The sequence below is a fragment of the Echinops telfairi genome, unplaced genomic scaffold (assembly GCF_000313985.2).
Source record: "Echinops telfairi isolate 266 unplaced genomic scaffold, ASM31398v2 ScPeMD7_70;HRSCAF=299, whole genome shotgun sequence".
In the NCBI taxonomy this organism is placed as follows: Eukaryota; Metazoa; Chordata; class Mammalia; order Afrosoricida; family Tenrecidae; genus Echinops; species Echinops telfairi.
The window spans coordinates 41,878,539-41,890,775 of NW_022103968.1; the positions used below are offsets into that span (position 1 = coordinate 41,878,539).

The following is a 12,237-nucleotide window of genomic DNA, read 5'->3' on the forward strand; positions in this document are numbered from 1 at the left end:
TTTTTTTTGATACAGAGATGCAGTGCTTCTAATTGTGTGGCTTCAGGCTTTGTGTCTGCCTGGAGTTATATTTTCTTCCCTTCCATAAGGAACATACACGCATTATTGTATAAGAATTTGGGTAGGCAGTGCAAAAATTATTACTTTTAAAGACTAATGAAATCATGGTACAACAGCCCAAAGGAGAGAGGGCAAGAGGAGAGGGTGAAGGAAAGAAGGAGTGATGGAATCCCAGTGGGTTCTCTGCTCGCTTAGCTCCAACGCTCTAACCATTTACCCAACAGAAATGAACCTTTGGCTGTGGACTTGACGATGAAACCTGAGGTTACAGCTGTGGATAGAAATTCCAGGTCAATAACCCAAAGCATGTTTCCTCTGGCCCCACATGGACAGAAACTCGACTCAGTAGAGTTTAGTGCTGGGCCTCAGAGGCCGAGGTACCTGAATTCCTGTGAGGTTTGGCTACTCAGTGTGTCCTCAATGTCTCTATCTCGGCTTTCTCCTGTCGAAAATGGGAGGCAGCATTCTAGATGGGTAAGGGGATCTCAGACCCAGTAGGATAGGGCAGAACTGTTTTTGTGGGTTTCCGAAACCGTAACTCTTTCTAGGAGTAGAAAGCTTCCTCTTTCTCCCATTGAGCGGCTGTGGTTTCCAACTACTGACCTTGCTTTTAGCAGCCCAGTGCATAACCCACTACACCACCTGGGCTCCTCTGTTCAGAATATAGTCTCTGGAACTAGACCTCCCGGTTGGAATGCCTATTCTGCCCACCACACACTCTGTTGTTTTAGTAAGTTGCTTGACCTTTCCGTGCTGCTCTGGGTCCCCGTCTGTAGGGCAGAGATAACAGCCCTGCTCATATGATAGCTGTGTTAGAACAGGAGGACATTTGGTCTTCACAACACTGTGTCTGGTGCCGAAGAAGCGCTCAGTGGGTAACAGTCAGGGATGTTGCTGAACATCCTAAGATGTATAAGGCAGCCACTCACAACAATGATCATATGCTACATATCAGTACCATCATGGCAACCTAGGCTCCTTCTTCAAAAACCCAAATCAGTGCCATTGAGTTGATGCTGACTCACAGCGACCCTATAGGACGTGATCGATAGGCCCTGTGATTTCCCAAGACTGTTTACATCTTTACACACTCACCTTTCTCCCGCAGTGCAGCTGGTGGTTTCAAACTGCCGACCTTGTGGATCTCAGCCCAACTTGTAGCTGCTTTTTCTTAGGTATTTTAGGACCAGGGTTTTACTCCTTGTTCACCCGCTCCACCTCCATCTGAATCCTTCACCCCAGACTTCAGAACTGTCTCTCTGGAGCCTATAGTGGTTCTTCCCCTGATGGCCATTTTACATCTAGCTGGATCTTCAGCTGTTGCTAAATGCAGATGGTCTAGTTTTTGGTATCACAGAAGCTAGGCATCTCAGTTCTGCCTTTTCTTGTGCCAAGACCTGCGCTGCTGCATGCACACTTTTCTTACGTGTTGGACCAATGGTCTTCCACCGTTGGATGATCTGTGGCAGTTGGGTTCTCTGTCTTCTTCTGGGTTCTCTAGGAAAGCAGAATCTGTGAAGAGTTCTACATCAAGGAAAAGGCTCACATGATGATGGGACATGGCAAGTCCCAACTTCATGAGGCAGGCGGCAGGCTAAAGACCTCTGCTGGTGCCTGGTGGTGCGGTGGTCAGTGAACCCCAAATTTGCATGCCATGTGGAAGTCTGGAGGCCCTTGTGGGCTCATGGGATAGCAGGGTTGACAAATCTAAATTCTTTTGTAGCAGATTAGACATTTCTTTAGGCTTCTAAAACAAGTACTAGAGAACAGGGGCTTTGTACATGGTGGGGGGTGGGCAGCGGGAGGGGGGCCAGGCAGAGCTAGGAGGGAGAGAGAGAGAGAAACAGGCTTGGCCAGAACATCCATTTATATACTGGGGTCAGGCCAAACTCCACTTTTGACTGATTGTCTGCTCACATCAGATCAAAAGTGGAATGCAATTTCATTATGAAGAATACATGCCAAACCACTGAGTTCATAACCTAGCCAAGTTGAGAGCGTTAACCACCACATTCTCCATCTTGCTTCCTTTGCCTTCCTCTGCCTTTTTCTATGCTTTCATGAGAACTTTCATAAAGTACTCTTTCTTCTCCTAAGCACCAAGGTTGCTGTCCCCCATCCCCCTCATCTCCCAGGGGCCCTTGATCTAGTCCACTGTACTGGTTGACAAAGAATTGAGCTCTGCACTAATCCTTCTGGAAGATCCAACGGTAGGAATGGACAGAAACCACTCTCTCTGTTTCTTCTTTGACTCTCAGGAGTTTAGTTATTTCCTGGGTCCTGATGAGAGTCCTGAGAAAGGGGCCTTAAGCTTGATCTCATCTCACGTAAGTTAATGACCTCCAGCCCACTACCATTGAGTCAATTCCAGTTCATAGCAGTTCAATGTAGGATTTCCTGAGTCTGTAAATCTTTACAGGAGAAGATAGTCTTGTCTTTCTGGTGGGCTCAAACTGCCTAACATCTGATTCATAGTCCAAGTGCTACTAGGTCGCCCTAACCCAAGTCGGCTGTGAAAAATCAAATTTGTTTTCATGGGAAGTGACAGTGAAAGGCAGTCTCTGGGTAGTGCAATTAATATACTCAGCTTTGAAGCAAAAAGCTTAGGGGCTTGGGTACACTCAGAGGTGCCTTGTAACTCTTGACCATCCCTTTTTGGAAAATAAACCATTGAATATACTTTGGAGCAAAACTGGATGCTGATGTACTTAGAATCACCATGAGTTAGTGTTTCATCTCTTGTACATGGGATGGTCATGCCTGAGGCCAACAACAGTATGTGTAGATTATGAGCCTTTGTAGCCTCTGATCTGAGTTTATATTCTAGGGGTGTCTTGGCTGGTTATGTGAATGTGAGTAAGAATTCTTCATCTCTCAGAATTAATTTCATCTTTTGCAAAAGCTCGATAACAATCCCCAGCCCCCAGGGTTGTTGGGAGACACTGTATAGCATGATAGCTGCATCATGGGTGACTGCTGAGGTCTGACTGTGTTTGAATTCAAACGCTACGATTTTCCACTTGTTTGTTCTTCAGCAAGTTACTTAAAGTGTCTGTGCCCAATTTTCAGCTTGTGCAAAATACATGGCGATAGAATCAGCCTTCTAGGGTAGCTATTGTTGTTAGTTGCCGTCCAGTTGGTTCTGACTCAGAGTGATCCTGTACACAGCTGAGCTAACCACTGCCCAGTCCTGTGTCCGAATCACAATTGTTATGTAGGAACCCGTTGTTGGAGCTACTGTGTCTATCATCTCCCCGACAGTCTTCCTCTTTTTCACTGCCCTTCTGCTTTACCAAGCCTGATGTCCTTTTCCAGGGACTGGTCTCCTGATGAAATGTCCAGAGTACATTAGAGTCAGTCTCCCTATCCTCTGGCTGTACTGCTTCCAAGGTAGATTTGTGTGTTCTTCTAGCAGCGCATGCTACTTCTAATATTTTTGCTTACACCGTAATTTCCAGTGCATCAGTTCCTGCGCAGCCTTCCATGGTCCTTGTCCAACTTTCACAGTTGCATGTGCGGCAATTGAAAATACCGTGACCTGGGTCAGGAAAACCTAGGATAGTTAGGAAGACTAAATGAGTATCTAAATGATGGTTCCAATGATAGTAAATTATGAATGTCTGTAACATGGACGGAGCTCCGAAAGTGTCACTGTGTCTCTCCATTTACCCCTTTTCGTATTCCTTTATATTTCTTGTATCACGGATGGACGTCATGAATGAGGGAGACTGTACTGTGGGGAAGGCGGGTAACTGAGATATCGGCCAAGCCAGACCTAGCACAGGTGGGGAAAGGTGGACAGAGACAGAAGCTGGGTATTTTAGAGCAGATTTTCCAGGAGACTGGTCATTGGTCATGGCTGAACATAAAGACTGGGTCAGCCTTGTTTCGGAAGCAGGGCACATGGATCAAGGAAGCCATCCCTTTGTGCTTAGACAGGATACTTAACTTTTGAGATGGTTGTTGGCCATTGTCAAGTTGTATATGAAGACATCTTTATGGCTTGTAGAGGGCACTGTCACTATGTCTCCCAGACCCTCTAGGTTCCTTTAACAATCTTTTACATGCCCTGCCCCATTCAAGTCTACTTTTGCTAGGGGTCTGCATCCTCTACTTCTTTGGGTGGTTTTCCCATGGGTAAAGGAGACTTGGTGGTGCTGTGGTAGGTGTTGGACTGCCAACTGCAAGATCAGTAGTTCAGACTCACCAGCCACTCTGAAGAAGAAAGATGAGGCTTGCCCTCCTATAAAGGTGTCGAGTTTTGTAAAGATTTACAGTTGAATCAGTTGAATGTGCAGGGGCTGTGAGGTCACTTCGTACTAGGCTTCAAGTGCTAAACGACCGAGAATCCTGACCCAGGCAAGTTGACACAAAACTCGTTTATCACAACTAGAAGTCATTTAAGTGAAACGAACTTCAGTTCTTCAAAGCAGAGCATGAGCTTCTGGAAACATGGAACAAATAAATTAACGCCTGTTTTTCAGAAGTGCTTTTTAAAAATTCTTTTCCTAGTGCTTAAGGAAATAGGTCAGTTCAGAAAACAGAGCCCTATGCTAATCTTTTGGCCCAAACCTCTACCCTCTTATGCAAGGCCAAAGACAGTTTGAGTGGAGTGTGGTGGAAGAAAACAACACAGATGGATTCCGAATCATCCTTTGCCCACAGTCCCAGGAGCTCTTCAAAGCAATACCGTCTCTGAAGTCACTTCCATGGAGCATTAAACTAATCTCCCATGGGTGTAGTTTTTCGTGTTTGCAACAGTTATCATTTCTTGTGTAGACTTTCTAGTTATTGTTTTGCTTCCAACCTCTTTCAGAACGCTGGATTTCTTTCTTGCTTTCTACAATCTGGGTAACAAATCTATTTGATACTCCCTATGCATCAGCTACTTTGTTCCTCATCCCTCACATTAAAGAAAGCATTTTGCCAGCTACCATTTAGCGGCATGTGGTTTTTTAGAGGACTGCATTCTGCTTGGCTGGAACATATAAGGCGGGTTCAAAAAGTTTGTGGAATCAGTAGAATTAAAAGAGAATGGGTTTTTTTCCCTGTAAACTTTTTGGTCTCCTCATACATATTAAATCAGGGATACACTTACTGACAGTCAAAGGCTGTAACACAACAATCTTGATATTTTATCTGCCAAAAGGCATTTGTATTTAAGTGTACCATATTAGGATTTGGAGATAAATCTACAGAGGACTCAGCAGTGAACAAAACAGGAAACAAAACTCTCATGGAATTTACATTTGAGTGGCAGAGTTTACTCAGGGTTTCTTAAATCATGGCCGTATTTGAAACCTTAGACTTTCAGAAAGTTTTCAGGAATATTCCTTTACAAATTTCAAGGGTCTGTGGCATCTGTTTCAAAGCTAAACTTGACATTTAAAGCTTCTTAACGACTCCCTATGTCCTTATCCAATCAAAGTACTTAAACAGTTCTCATCACTGAGAGTCATGGGCTGTTATTGAAAGTGTCTAGTGAGCCTAACAGAAGAAATGGAATTATATCCTCCACAAGGCATATCATCATAGCACCAAATTCAGTACATTAGGGTCAAAGAAAATATCCCTTCAGTGTTCAAGAAAGGATATCTTCTACTGACTGTATCATCTAGCAGTGTTTAGTACATTGTTTTTGATTGCTGTTGTGTTAAAACCAAACCCACTGCCATTGAGTTGATTCCAACTCATGGTGACCCTGTGTGCACAACAGAACCAAACACTGCAGATCCCGCCCTATCTTCACACATCTCACGCTCCCAGTGCCTTCAAGTCCATCCGACTCATAGTGACGATAGGGCAGAACAGAATTGTCCCTGTGGGTTCCTCAGACTAACTTTTTACAGGAGCAGGAAGTGCCGCACCATTTTCCTGCAGAGTAGTAGACTGGTAGTTAGCACCCAATGCGTAACCCATTATGCTACCAGGGCTTCTCATGCATAAAAGAAACAAACAACCCAACGGAAACCCAAACTCACTGCCATCGAGTAGGCGGTGGCTCATCGTGACCCTATGGGAAAGGGTAGAACTGCGCCGGTGTTCCAGCGTGTAATTGTTCATAGGACTAGAAAGACCATCTCCCATAGAATAGCTGGTGGTTTCAAACTGCTGACCTTGTGCATCACAGCCCAGCCGTAACTACTCTGCTGCCTCATGTGAACTGGGCACCAAATCTTGTGATAGGAACAAATCCTTTACCTATTAAAAAACAAACAAACAAATTGTATTCAACATGGTGCCAGCACAAAAACACATGCACTGTGGTCACTTCTGTCTACTGTATTACTATTTCTCTAAGGTCACTCAGAGCTAGGAACATACTCTCAGAGGTTGAGTAGCATAAGCTGTAGTTATATTCCCAAGATAATACTCAGACAACTACTTAAAATTTATGTACCCAAAGTGTTAAATGTTGTAAAGAAGGAGGGGAAAACAACGTTGCTGAAATACTTCTAGCTAAGATGGAAGTACACACACACACACAAACACAAGAGAGAGTTTCAAAAGGCTCATGGGAAAATTCTCTTATCTTTCAATTCCGTTTTTTCCCATGAACTCTTTGAAACCCCTCTTAGAGCTGTATACCAAGAGAGGGGATGAGTTAACTCAAGTTCCCCAATGTGTGATTTCTTCTGATTTATTTACATTTAGAGGAAAGACAGTGCCTTCTCTCTGGGCAGATGGTGGGCTAGCCATGCTTCCATTCCTGTCAGTCATCGGCAGAGTTCCGAACAGCCCCCACTTCCTAAAATCCCTCTAGTTTTCCACTAGAGCCTGGACAGCACTAGTCTCAGAGGAAAAGAAATCCCACTACTGGTAAACTATTCTGACTCGGTAAACCCTGTGAACAGTTTTCAAGATGTTGAATGTTTTTACAGGAGCACGCAGCCTCAGTCAGCTTTTTCCCACAGAGTGGCTGGTAGGTTTGCGTTACCAACCTTGTTTTCTGGCTCAATCCTTAACCCACTGCAGCACCAGTGTTAACACCTGCACTGTCTGCCTTCAGTTTGAGAATTAGTCATCTGTGTGCTGGTAAATGTTTAACAGCCAGTTTTTGAGGGAAAAAGGAAAGAAGGAAGAGAAAAGGAGAAAAAGAAACCAAATTGTGTGGTTTATAGATTTACCAACTTTTGCAGTGTAAATATTCCTACTTTGCCTGATTTCCAGGAACCAACCTAACATCAATTAGTGCAGTTTATTACACTTACTGATTTTGTTCGAAAATCCACAGTTTAATGAATTACTAGGTAAAAGAAAAGCATCCATTGTATAATTTGACCTGCTTTTAAATGATCACATTGTATTGGCTTTACATTATATTTAGAGATGAAGGATAAAAATAGAAGGTCTTTATATAGTATCCAACACCTTATACGGATACAACAGATGTAAGCAATCCCAACTGCATCAGTAATAATATAACTAGGAAGTAAAGAATTTTGAGTATGCACAGCTTTGCTTTAAATATAATTTATTTAATCACATATTCATGTAAGTTAATTTTTAATATTGACTCTGTGTAACAATCCGCATGCTCTGAAATATCAGCAACAGTTTCTTATATGCTGGGGAAAATGTTTCGATCTACATCACTACAGTTGTCTGTAACCCATCCTGGCAGAAGACTGAATAATTCTGATGTGCAGTGTTTAAAATAAGAAGGCATTGGATCTGGAAAGATCATGCAGATCATTGGATCTGGAAAGATCACACCGAACCTGGAAGAGGTGGATCAACTGAAGTCTATAAATGAATGCAGGAATGCCTTCGTTTTTATTCCCAGTCTCCAGTATCTCGGGAGCTAGGTGCAGCCCCTCGAGATACTGTTGTTGTGTGCCGTCTAGTCAGTTCTTTCTCATGTGACCCAAAAGGACAGAATAGAATTGCCTCAAAGGATTTCTTAGGCTGAAATATTGATGGGAGCAGATTCCAGTTGTTCCCCACCCTTCAGCTCCCACCACATGGAGCCAGCTGGTAGCCTTCAACCTCTAAATTTTCAGTTCACAGCTCAGTGCTTGACCATCGAAGTACCAGGGCTCCTTCCCTCTAACAGAAATTTGGGAATATCTTCTATTGGCCACCTGGCTAACTGAAATATGGGGCTGGACCTAGAGATCTGTCTACTCATCATTTATCTCAGGACCTGACAGCTCACTTGTACAATAAAAGTAAATACCTATTATCCAATAATTTGGTGCTTTAACTACTTAACAACTGGCAATCTTGAGCACCAAGGTGCAAGATGGGAATAACCCTGGTTATAATGATGAAGGTTATGCTTCAACTTGGCTGGGCGACGATTAGCCGTGGTTTGGCAGTTACATAATGGTGTAATTTCCAGTCATATAATGGTGTGATCATCCTCAATGTTGTAATCGGATGTGTTCATCCTCCATTTCCCCGTAACTCCAGTTTGCACGAGACATCCTGCACTTTGGAACCTACCCCATGTCTGTGAATGAGAAGAGGATGCAGACATGCAGATTCTGTAAGAAACGGACACGTCAGAGCATCCTGTGTGTTCACTGCCATTGAATCGATGGCAGCTCGCAGTGACCCTACGGGCAGGATAGACGTGCCCCTGTGAGTTTCTGAGACAGTAACTGTTTACGGGAGTCGAAAGCCCCATCTTTCTCCCGCTGAGCAGCGGGTGTTTTCAAACCACACACCTTGTGGATTGTAGCCGAACATGTAATCACTAAGCCCACACTTAATAAACCCATCCATATACATTGGACAAAGACAGGGCCTTCCACTGTAAAAGTGACAGTCTCAGAAACTCACTGGGGAAGTTCTACCCTGTCCTGTAGTGTTGTTATGAGTCGGTGTGTTAGGCAGCATCGGTTAGAGAAACGTATCCAGCGACACTCAGATATGTCTAAGAATGAGATTTATATCAAGAACACATCCCAGCTCAGTCCAACTCAAGTCCAGTACTAGTCCTTCAGTCCCCCTTCAGTCACATGCAGCCACGTGCAATGATTCAGAATGCAGGAAGATCACAGGCCCATGGGGACAAAGTCCCATGGCAGGACTCTGACAATTCTCTGGGTGCCTAGTGAGCAGGAAGGGAAAGATAAAGAGAGGGCAGTTCCCAGGGACCTGCTGAGGATAAGACAATACCCACAAGGGGCATCATCAGGCTGTGACCTGATTGACAGGTTTCATGTCACCCTTACACTTTCAGACATCAAGTTGGCATACATTTATCTACCTGCTACAGTTGACATTGCCTTGATGGCAGTGAGTCTGTTTTTTTAATCCACATACACAGGGCTTTTAATAAGCACTTTTGAGGCACCTACTTTAAACAGTACCGACTAGGATCTAAAGGTACTTGAGTAAAGCATACACGATGGAAAAGAAAAGTCACACACCCTGGACACAGGGCACAGAGAAAAGCAACTCAAAGCCGAAATGATGTAGGGGTGGAACGCGTTTTAAAACAAGTATTCTTGCTTCACGCAGCAGCGTCTCTGTGAGGGGACGCGCGGGGCCATGACCTCAGCGTCCACCAAGGTCAGAGAGATTTTCTCTGCGGCGGCGGGCGCTGCCTTCTTGAAGCTCCCGGAGTTGACATCCGGTCGCGGAGGCTTCTCCCGCAGGTGCACAGTGGACGGACACGGAACTGGAGATGCTGAGGGCCGCTGCGAAGCGCCTTGGGGACGATCCCAATCACGTCAGCTGTGTCGTCAGGGAACGGACAGTGGCTCAGATCAAGGCCACCGTGAAACCCAAGGGAAATGAGGACGCTGGCATCCCTCTTCCAGCTGAGTCACCCAAGAAAGGGCCCAAGAAAGGGGCATCTGGTGTTCTCTCGCCTCCTCCAGCAGCCCCTCCAACCAGCAGCTCCATTGTCCCAGAGACCGGGGGTCCCCCCATAAAGAGGCCGATGTGACCCTCAGTGCCCTGAACAACTCGGACGCCAATGGTGACTCATGGAAATTGAAGGGCTAGAAGAACCTTCTCCAGCCAAGAAACTCAACTTGGACCAGGCCTGATCCTGGACTCTGGCCTTCTCGTGACCTGTGCAGACCCTCTTCGCCTCTCCCACCGACGCCTCCTGCTTCTGGCTCCTCTCACTGGTCACCTGGACCCGGAGGTCGCCCAGGACTCCCCCGAGGCCCAAAGGCTGCCAGGGCTGGAAAAGCCCACCTCGTCTCTGAAGAGCCATCTGCCGACCCCAACCCCCAGCCCTTTGATTTCCACCCGACGGACATTTTTATACAGAAAATGAAAACAGTAACGACCTCTCTCTCTCTGAAACAAACAAACCAACAAACCAACAAAAAAGCCACCATTATTAACAATACACAATTACAGAGGAACGGGGACGATTGTGAAACAAGAAGAGAAAGGAAAATTGACTAAACACGGAATGATTTCTTAAGAAGAAGAAAAATTAGAAAAGAATGGAAAACCAGGCAAAGGAGTTGGGGATTGGGAAAACCTAGACAACTGAACAACGGAAGGACACATTTAAGAGGCTCAGTAGAAAGAGAGGATGACAAGGAGGGAATTATGAGAGAGAAATTCAGGACACTCTCCTAAAACGGGAGGACACACGGTTCCAGAGTGTGGAACCCTGTAGGAAGCTAGCACAGTAGCGAAGCAGACTCGTACCAAGGGCTGTGGGGATGGGATTTCAGATGCGGCAGGAGCCTCAGGCTTCTGGGGCTGTGAGTGGCCGTCAAGTTGGTGCAGCTCATGGAGAACGCAGGTGTGAAAAGTCGAACTGCTTCACGGTGACCTTGCAGAAGAGGCCTGTCAGGCCTGTCTCCTGAAGCACCTCTGAGTGGATTTGAAACACTAACGCTTGGGCCAGTAGTAGTGTGCCTGGCAGCATGTAGGTGGGGTGTTGGGGGTGGGTGGGTTCTATTAAAGCATCAGGAGTCAGAAGGGCTTTGGTTTCATTACAGTTTAAACAAGTTGAGCAATGCTTTCAAAATTCAATAAAAATGATCCCCCAACCTGAAATTCTATACCCTGAAAAACCTTCATACATGGTAAGAGAAGACCAATGGTAATTCAGATAGGCGGGTCTCGGGTAAGGTACTAGAGCATGTTTTCCAGCAAAGAGGGGAGGCGAGTGGAAGTAAAGGAGATCTAGAGGCGGAGGAGCCCCATAGGAGCCAGGTGAGAGTCCCAGGTAGATGCAGCACAGAGGCCTCCTGACTCAACTTGTTCCTCCAACGTAACACACTCCTGGCGCTGGCAGTGCCGACTTCTCCGGCAGTGACTTCTGTTGATAGGCTTGAAAATGTACCTAATCTTCATGAAATTATTGAGCGGAAATTACATAACTGGGTGTGAATCTGGAGTGAGGACATTAAGAAAACATTACCTAAAAAAGAAATGAACATTTATAAATGCTGTTTAGCATTTATAACAACAGCTGTTAACAGCCGGAAAATAAAATGTGCTTCAGAAAAGGAGAAATCCCATGATTTTTTGCAAATAGCATGTGCCCTATAGTGTTTTTCTTACTTCAAATCAAGCAACCACTCGTGGGCTAGTTTCCTATGAGCACTGTGTGTGTGAGAAGACGGTGCTGGTTATTCATAGGTACTCATGATATCCTGCATTGTTTGGCTCTACAGAGTGTTTGTGTAGTCATCACAACATGACAGTTGTTTCATGATCTGGCCAAGCATACTATTTATAATATTTGGAGGAAGAGGTGGATGGAATGTGTGTGTGTATGTGTGTGTGTGTGTGTGTGTGTGTGCTGGGGATGGCAGGAAAGGCAAGATGGTATATCATTTTCTTTAATAGTAGAAAGTCAAGAAATAATTCCTAAAACCCAAGTTGAAAAGCAGCAATACAAGAACGATATTCAGATGGAAAGAACAGCCATCCATGAATACTTAAGAATTGTTCACTGTACGGACCAGCTAGTGGAAACTTGGGTGGGAATCTGTTGTGGTAACAATCCTTATATATACGATTTTATTCAAATCATGCTCTTGTGTAGTTTTCTTTATTTCAAAATATAAATATATATAATTATAATGTATTTTTAGCATTTTGTACCTAAATTATGATTCTTAGGAGTGTTACTGGTGAAACAATGAATGTTAACACATAGTTGCACAAGAAAGATAAGATCCTAAGAAGAAGCCAAAAGTTTGGAGAACGTGGTTTTGATGTTCCTGAAAAAGGCTAGGTCCCTCC

The 12,237-nt window shown here is 44.6% G+C and overlaps 1 protein-coding gene and 1 pseudogene across 2 annotated transcripts in view; both read left to right on the plus strand.

Moving 5' to 3' along the window:
* Window positions 1-12,237, plus strand: part of PRKG1 (protein kinase cGMP-dependent 1) — a 1,384,334-nt gene that overhangs the window by 132,972 nt on the left and 1,239,125 nt on the right. The window lies entirely within an intron of this gene.
* LOC101642744 lies at window positions 9,562-10,064 on the plus strand (annotated as a pseudogene).